Raw genomic sequence first — 8,436 nt, 5'->3', positions numbered from 1 at the left:
GAAAAAGCTCCATCGATTCACACTTCAGTACTGCCCATCCCTGATTGTTAGATGGTTTTAATGCCCAGAGATTCCGATCCCGTCGTGATTTACTGGCGGCCCTCGAAGATGACACATTCAAGCACAATGCAACTTTTCTGACTGATGTTACGCGACATTTAAATGCACTCAAGCTCGTATGCTTCAAGGGGAACAAAAGATCCTCCGGATGATGCTGAACGATGTGGCTGCATTTGAAGAAAATTGACCTGTTCGCGCAGCAACTCCAGGAAAGAAATTTCACTCACTTTTCCAGGCTCCTTTTCACCCAGCGCTCAGAGAGCTCGCAGTCATGCCAGAGCCCTTCAGCGTGGGCAGCGTTTGAGGAGCAACTCAGCACAACACCCTTAAAGATGGACATAGAGAAGAGAGCTTTGAGACTTTCTGGACCAAGTCCAGTGTTCTGAAATACCCTGTATTAATCCAGTGAGCTTTAAACATCTTCAGATCTACGTATGTGTGTGAAAGTGCTTTCTCTGCAATGGGAATAATAAAGTCAAATCAACGTTCACGTCTAACTGACAAGACAGTCTTAGAGCAGCAGCCAGACCTGAAATCACTGGGAAAAAGACTCGGACTCAGATCTCCCGCTAGGAATAAGGACTACTTTTCATTGGGCTTGAGAAATAGCCTGTATTTGCTCAGTTATTTTCTTCATATATTTTTAGTTTTTTAATACTCTGGGCATTAACACATTTTTGTGTTAGTACCTTTTTAATCTACTTCTTGTTAATCTACTTTTTTGTTCCAAGACTTACCTTCCACGGAGGTTTTTAATACTCTGTTTGAGTATGAACTCTTTATTTTTTATTTTTTTGCTTAAGATTAATAATTAATATTGCTAGAAAACTGTTAATCCACAGGGTTTTTCAGAGACTTTGTTCCTGGTCCATGTTGGTTCTCGTCTCGCTTGCGTCCCTGCGTTACCGAGTCCTTCTCCATCTCTGCCCACGACGACTCTGACCAGCATCTCTATCTGTTTTTGCTTTGTTATTAATAAACTGATTGTTCACTCGCAATTGGATCCTTTTGCCTTTTCATTACAGTTGCTGACAGTCAACCAAACACACAAGTTACACTGCTCAACTTAAATGGTCCTCTGTAAAAGCATTGTGCCGAACCAAACACATCAGTGCAAAGCCTTGTTTACATAATGAATAATAGTTTCGAAACCAAATGTTACATTTCAAATATGGAAATATATTTGGATTCTTCCCGAATGAGAGAAAGGTGAGCCCATTACCCTATATGTTGTTTATAATGAATTCCTCTATACCCTTAATTGTTTATTTTATATTGTATATATAATTTACCGCTACTTATTGTAGCAGTATGAGTTTAACTCATAACTACTCTGCGTTCTTTTGGCCAATCAGTGTCATAGCCCCCCCCATAAATACAGGTAGTAGTCCTTTTGACTGCCCTCTTGCTCGCTGGTGACGGAAGTGCGTCATACTTCCGGGTCACTCGCTCCGTGTTTTGCTGCTGCGCTTCTACAGGTAAAGTAGCGGCTCTGCTGTCTCTGCCCTCATTCCATTGGTATCAGCTGCCGTTATGTTTACTATGCATTGAACGCTCATAGGTCTCCGGTTGGGGGGCCAGTCCTTCACTCCGTCGTTCAACGCATTCAAAAGCGGATCCCAGCAAACACAAAACGTTTTTACAACGTTTCACAACGTTGTTTTTTGGTTGCAATTAGGTAATGTTGCACTGCAACGTTTTAAAAACGTTTAAGAAACCACACCTAAAATAAAAAAAATTATGTAACCAAAATAAAACGTTTTAGAAACGTTGTGAAAATACCAACCAGGTATGTTTTCTTTAGGTAGTCAAAAAAACGTAAATATCACGTTCGTCTACTACGAAAACAAAACCAGACCAAAATGCAACTTTGGCAAGACGTTTTATTTAGGTGTTAAAATAACGTAGTCTGCACGTTGAAATAGGTTTTAAAAGAAACGTCACGACAGTATTAATACAGCCATGCCAAATCTCCAATGGTACGTTCTGTTTGTGTATAAAATATAACAGTATAACATTTTAACATTAAAGCGATTCTTCATTGACGAGTAGCCTAACAGACGAGACCGCTGTAGGCAGCCTGATTATCAAGTATCAAAAGGACTTAGAGGTGATATGTGAATGCTTACTCTCAGTTGTCTCTTCTCATTTAATAGCCTATACATTTTCTGATAACATTTTTTACGCTAATCATCACTGAACATGTCATACACACTTTTGGAAAAATGTTAATGTCCTTGCATTCATGCAGCCTGAGGGTGACGCTCTAATGATGATTGACATACTTTATGAAAATATGTTCATAATTATATCATGTAGTTTTTGCTATTTTATTTCTACACCTCGTTTACCATTTCTAAAGGTAGACATATATTATGTTATAATGTAGCCTATTATATATATATATATAAATGATTTGAAACATTGTTTTACATTTTTAATGCTTTCATAGTTTCATTCAATTTACAGTTTGCGATGGCCACAGGCCCAGTATCCACTTAATAATATATCAAGTTTCATGATATTTTAGCTGCTTATCAAATAATTCATTTCATCAATCTAAATGTAAATGCTGCGTGACTTGTATGTATTTTAATGGGCGCGCGCGCTGAACATTCAAGCCGCATTTGAACTGGAGCGGAGGGCGTTACCATGGAAACGAGGCAGCAGCTCAACTGACAATCAGCGAAACTCCGTCTATCACTGTTGTTTTAACAACTTTAAGGTAAGTTTAGTACATAAAATTACACAAATAGTACATACAAATGTTTCTGAGACTTTCTTTCATGTAAATCACTCGCTTTCGTTGAATATTTACTTAATAGAAATGGTTTAGTGTCTTCGAAAAAGTCCGTTAGTGTGGTGAAATGCAAATTATTGCTGTGGTCCTTTTTGACCACGCCCCTCCCTCGGGTAATATTTGCGAGGGAGCGTGTATATAAGGCTAGCGATACGGTAAAACGGGTATTGCGTCATACCTGGCGATCTCACTTCCGGCGTCTCGTTGCGCTGCACGAGGGGTATGTATGGGTGTTTTCTCCGTGGTTTTTCGTGTGGTAGATGTTAAAGGTCCTTTTTACATGTTTGTTGTTTGCTACCAGTAATTTCGGTTGGGCTGGCGTTCGGTTGAGTGCCTGTTGCACCCATAGATGATCAACAACCGTTGCTTTGCCGTGGCGCTCCGCTGTATGTGCGAACTGCATGTGATGCCTTTGTGGGTGAATTCCGCCGTCTGCATGTGATCAAATAGAGTGGTGGCTGCCGGATAGATGATGTGTTTTGCACGATTTGGTATGTATAACCTTCTATTTCCCTTTGGCTTTTATAAAGGTAAATGGGGTTTTAATTATTTTGTGTTTTAGGAGTTGAAACCATGTTGTAAGTGGGCCTGTTTGGCTTCCAGTTTGCATCCTGCAACCACTTGATTTCAGCATGGCTTGCACCTTCAACACTGCTGTTTTGCTTTAAGTCTGTTTGGTTTAATGATTTGGGTTGTATTCATTAATTTTAATTATTTTGCCTCCTATTCTTGTGTGTTTCCATTTTTCCTTTCAATTACTTCTATCTTTAGTATTTGTTTGCTTTTGTTTAATGTTTTGCATCCGTTAAGTTTGCATTGCATACAGTAACGTTTGTTTTTCCTTTATTGTGTTTTCTTATATTCATTTGTTTTGTATTTATGTGTTTTTGTTTTGGCTTCATTTATTTTGCTTTATGTTTGATTTTTCTGTTTTGGTTTTGTTTTCCTTGATTTGTTGCAAATAGTAGGGCTTGTTTGCAATTGATCAGTGTTGCTCTTATTGATTTTGTTTTGCCAAATTGATGTTTGGTTTGTTGTAATTGATTATTTTCTTTTGATTATTGTTGTTTTTGTATCTTGTTGTTTGTTGATATTTCTTTTTGTTGTAACCTTTTCTTTTTTTCTTGTACTGGAGCTGGGGCCTGGAGTGGGCAGGCTGACCCTTCCCATGTGGTTGTCTCACTGTTCATCAGAGTGGCGTGGAGTTGCCGTGAATCCTTTGGAGGGTGTGAGTGGTTTGGGGCACGTGTGTGGTTATTATCATTATTACTACTACGGGCATCTTTGAAGCCCGGTGTCAAGCCTGCCGCCCTAGTGGTAAGCCCCAGCTCTTTTGTTGTGTGTGTTTTTGGTTTCTCTTTTCTTGTCGTTTTGCAGCAGTTGGTGTTGCTTGCTGAGGGAAATCTTCTTGCTGTTACGTGTGATTCATTGAACGAGCCAAATTCTAATTATTGTTGTTTAATAAAGATGTACAAGTTTTATACAAGGTACCCATGCCTCTTGGTCATTTTCTGAGAACTTGAACCTGTGCCCCTTGGGCTTTTCCCAGAGTAAGTTCTGGGTGGCGTAGTCGTTACCTTTTTGGAATTAGTAATAATCTATCAATCTGTCCATAACGCCACATTTGGCGTAGTGTCGGCAGGGTTTCTCTATTTTTTTTTCTCTGGCCTGAGGTGTGGATACCTTTTTGTGTTCTTTGTTTTTTTCTTTTTTCTTTGGCAGAAGCAAAACAGCAGTGTTCGTTTGTGGATTTGGAACCTCTCTTTTGGGTAAGATCCATAATTTATTAGAACTTTGTAGAGTTTTTTTTTTTATGATGGAAGAGGAAATGCAGGAACTCAGAGAGCTTGTGGCTCAATTAAGAGCTGATAATGCCAAATTGAGACAGGAGCGCACACAGACTGGGTTGCCTGGTCCTAGTAATGACCCTAGTTTACCTAGTCCGTCCGTAGTTGCATCTCAACCAGTTGGGGCTGGTGCGGCATTGACTGAGCGGTTTGTTTTTATACCAAGAGACCGAAAGTGCCCAAAATTTAGTGGTAGGTCTGGGATAGGGATTAATGAGTGGGTTGAAGAGGTAGAGGCTTGTATGCGTGCTCGTCATCTATCCATTGCAGACCAATCCTTTTTTTTTGTTTGATCACTTGGAGGGGGAAGCCCGGGAAGAGATAAAGTATCGGCCTCTAGAGGAACGTGAGGACCCTGCCAAAATTATTTTGGCATTGAAAGAAGTATATGGGTGTTCCCAATCATATGTTGCGTTGCAGGAGGCTTTCTTCTCTAGGAGGCAGCAGGAGGGGGAAACCCTGTTGGAGTTTTCCCTTGCTCTTATGGGCCTCCTTGAGAAGGCCAAGCAGTGTTCGCCGGATGCGATTCCAAATGCTGAGGTATTGTTGCGCGACCAATTCGTTGAACATGTTCTTGACAGTACCCTTCGTCGTGAGTTGAAGCAGTTGGTCCGTCGCCAACCCTCAGTTACACTTCTAGACGTCCGTGGCGAGGCCATTAGGTGGGAACGTGAGGGTATGCCCGGGGGAGTGCGAGGACGTAGCCATTCTGTTCCATTGGCACTTGGGTTTCAGTATGGGGTACAAAGTGATTCGCGTTCTGGAACAGACCATTCTCCTCGACATTCGGAGATGAGTGAACTTAGGGAAATGTTACATTTGCAGCAGCAACAGTTAAATCAGCTTACGCAAAGTATCGCTCAATTTCAAGACCAGCCTCGTCGTGGCCGACCTTTCCGTAATAATTCTGTTGTTTGTAGAAGGTGCCAGAAATCTGGCCATTTTGCTGCAGAGTGTGATGGGGAGCGGGTCGCTGCGCCCTTGCTGCCTCGTACGGACATCCGGGTACCGGAACATAGACCGTCTCGTTCAGGCTCGTTGCCGGAAAACTAATTCCCGCCGAGTTGTTGGGCCACAGCTCGGTTGGGGAATATACTGGCTCTGATTTGTTAGGTAGTGTTTGCCCTGTGTCGCAACTGATGTCTTCCTGCCCGCATTTGGTTGTCATTATGAGTGGTGTACCTGTATCCTGTTTGGTCGACACTGGCTCCATGGTATCTACGATTACTGAAAGTTGCTTTCGGGAATCTTTTGAGCCCTGGGGCCAGGATCGCCTTATGTCTTGTCATTGGCTGCAGCTGAGGGCTGCCAATGGTTTATCTATTCCTTACATAGGTTATGTGGAATTGGATGTGGAGCTCTGTGGTAGGGTGGTCCCGAAATGTGGTGTTCTGGTGGTCCGGGATCCTCCTGGTGGCATCGGTGCTCAAGCCCCTGGGGTGCTGGGGATGAACATATTGGGCCGATGCTACCAGGAACTCTTTGGACAACATGGATCCTCTTGGTTTAAATCCCCAGCAGTGTCACATGCTCCCAAGTCAGTTTTTCAGGCTTTACAGTTTTGTCATCAGGTAGGCATTCAGCAGTCTTCTAAGAGTATAGGTAAGGTTAAGGTGCGGGGTCCTCGAGCTGCTCGCATCCCTGCTGGTGCCCTCAAATTGGTAGAAGCCACCTGTTCTGACTCTTTTTCTAGTGGTGTTGTGCTTCTTGAGCCGCCAGAGTTTGGACTCCCAGTGGGACTGTTGATCTCCTCGGCCCTTGTTAGGGTGGTCAGGGGTATAGTCTATGTGCCAGTTGTCAACGTTGGGACTACTGACGCTCTCCTGTTTCCTCGTCGAGTGATCGGTACATTGTCGAGTGTGCATATTGTTAGTTTGCCTCCAGGTGTTACGGAGGTCAGGCCTGGGCTGGGGATTATTTGTTCCGCCAATTCCCAAGTAGGTTCCTCAACTGTGCCAGGGCAATTGGATGCATTGGACTTGTCCCAGTTGTCTGGGGATGAGCAAGGTAAGGTTAGGGCCCTTCTTTCAAGGTATAAGTCCGTTTTCTCCACTTTTGAGGGAGATTTGGGGTGTACAGATCTCCTGTCCCATGACATCCCTCTCCTTGATGACACTCCCGTTCGACAGCGTTACCGGCGCATACCTCCATCCGAATACGAAGTAGTTAGGGCACATATCAATCAGCTTTTGGAGACGCAAGTAATTCGAGAAAGTTGTAGTCCGTATGCCTCTCCAATCGTTCTTGTTAAGAAGAAAGACGGTAGTCTGCGCATGTGCGTGGACTACCGTCAGCTGAACTCCAAAACGAGAAAAGATGCGTTTCCATTGCCGCGCATCGAGGAGTCGCTGGATACGTTAACGGGTGCCCGCTGGTTTTCCACTTTGGATCTAACCAGCGGGTATAACCAAGTCCCGGTTACTGAGGGGGATAGGCATAAGACTGCGTTTTGACATGCATGACATTTCAACAATGTCAATCTCTTCTCCTTTACTTGGATGATATTGTTGTGTTTTCTTCTTCTGTTGAGCAGCACTTGGAACGGTTGGAGGTTGTTCTGGGTCGACTGGAGCGGGAGGGTCTCAAGGCGAGGTTGGACAAGTGTGTGTTTTTGCAGTCACAGGTGAGGTACTTGGGCCATGTGATCTCTGCGGCAGGCGTGGCCACTGACCCGAGTAAAACGCAGGCAGTATCACAGTGGCGTCGTCCATCTAACGCCACAGAGTTGCGCTCCTTCCTTGGCTTTGCAAGCTATTACCGCCGTTTCGTGGAGGGGTTTGCTAAAATTGCAGCCCCTCTGCATAGGCTGGCCGCAGAGTTCTCTAGTAATAAGAGCAGGCCTAAGAGGGGTGTTAGGTCAGACTTTATGGATGCCTGGAGCGAGCAGTGCCAGCATTGTTTTGAGGAGCTAAAGGCGAAACTTACTACTTCACCAATTCTTTCTTATGCAGATTTCTCTCAGCCCTTCATCCTGGAGGTGGATGCCAGTCATGGGGGACTGGGAGCGGTACTTTCCCAAGAGCAGGACGGTAAGGTGCGACCCATTGCCTATGCTAGTCGCAGTCTGAGGCCCACTGAGCGCAATCTTTCTAACTATAGCTCCATGAAATTGGAGTTTTTGGCGCTCAAGTGGGCCATGACCGAGAAATTTAGAGAATATCTGTTAGGAGGTCGGTGTGTAGTTTTTACTGATAACAACCCCCTTAGCCATCTCTCCACTGCCAAGCTCGGGGCTACGGAGCAGCGCTGGGCCGCCCAGTTGGCGGCTTTTGACTTTGAAATCCGTTATAGATCTGGCAAAAGTAATACAAACGCTGACGCCCTTTCCCGGCAGAATCCTCCGGAAGCGGGAGTGCTGGGTGGACTAGTTCCAGGCACGGTAGTGCCTGCATCATTGCAGCAGGTTTTGGAGGCAGGACCAATTGTAGAAGTACAGCAAGCAATGATAACTGCTTTGCCAGGTCATTCATTAACTGAAGTTGGTGCTTTGCAGTTGGCGGATCCTGTTATTTCGGAGATTTTACCGTTTTGGAGGCGGAAGGTTCGCCCGGGGCGGGAAGAACGTCTGTCTATGTCTGCCTTGGCCTTGACTTTGCTTCGACAATGGGATCGTTTAGTGGAAAGAGGTGGTGTGTTATATCGTAGGGTGTATTCCCCAAATGGGGGAGAGGAAGTACTACAGTTGCTGTTGCCTACCACCCTGAAGGTTGATGTCCTTACCCAGTTGCA

This window comes from Rutilus rutilus (genome assembly GCF_951802725.1).
Source record: "Rutilus rutilus genome assembly, chromosome: 1".
In the NCBI taxonomy this organism is placed as follows: Eukaryota; Metazoa; Chordata; class Actinopteri; order Cypriniformes; family Leuciscidae; genus Rutilus; species Rutilus rutilus.
This window is presented reverse-complemented; position numbering follows the sequence as displayed.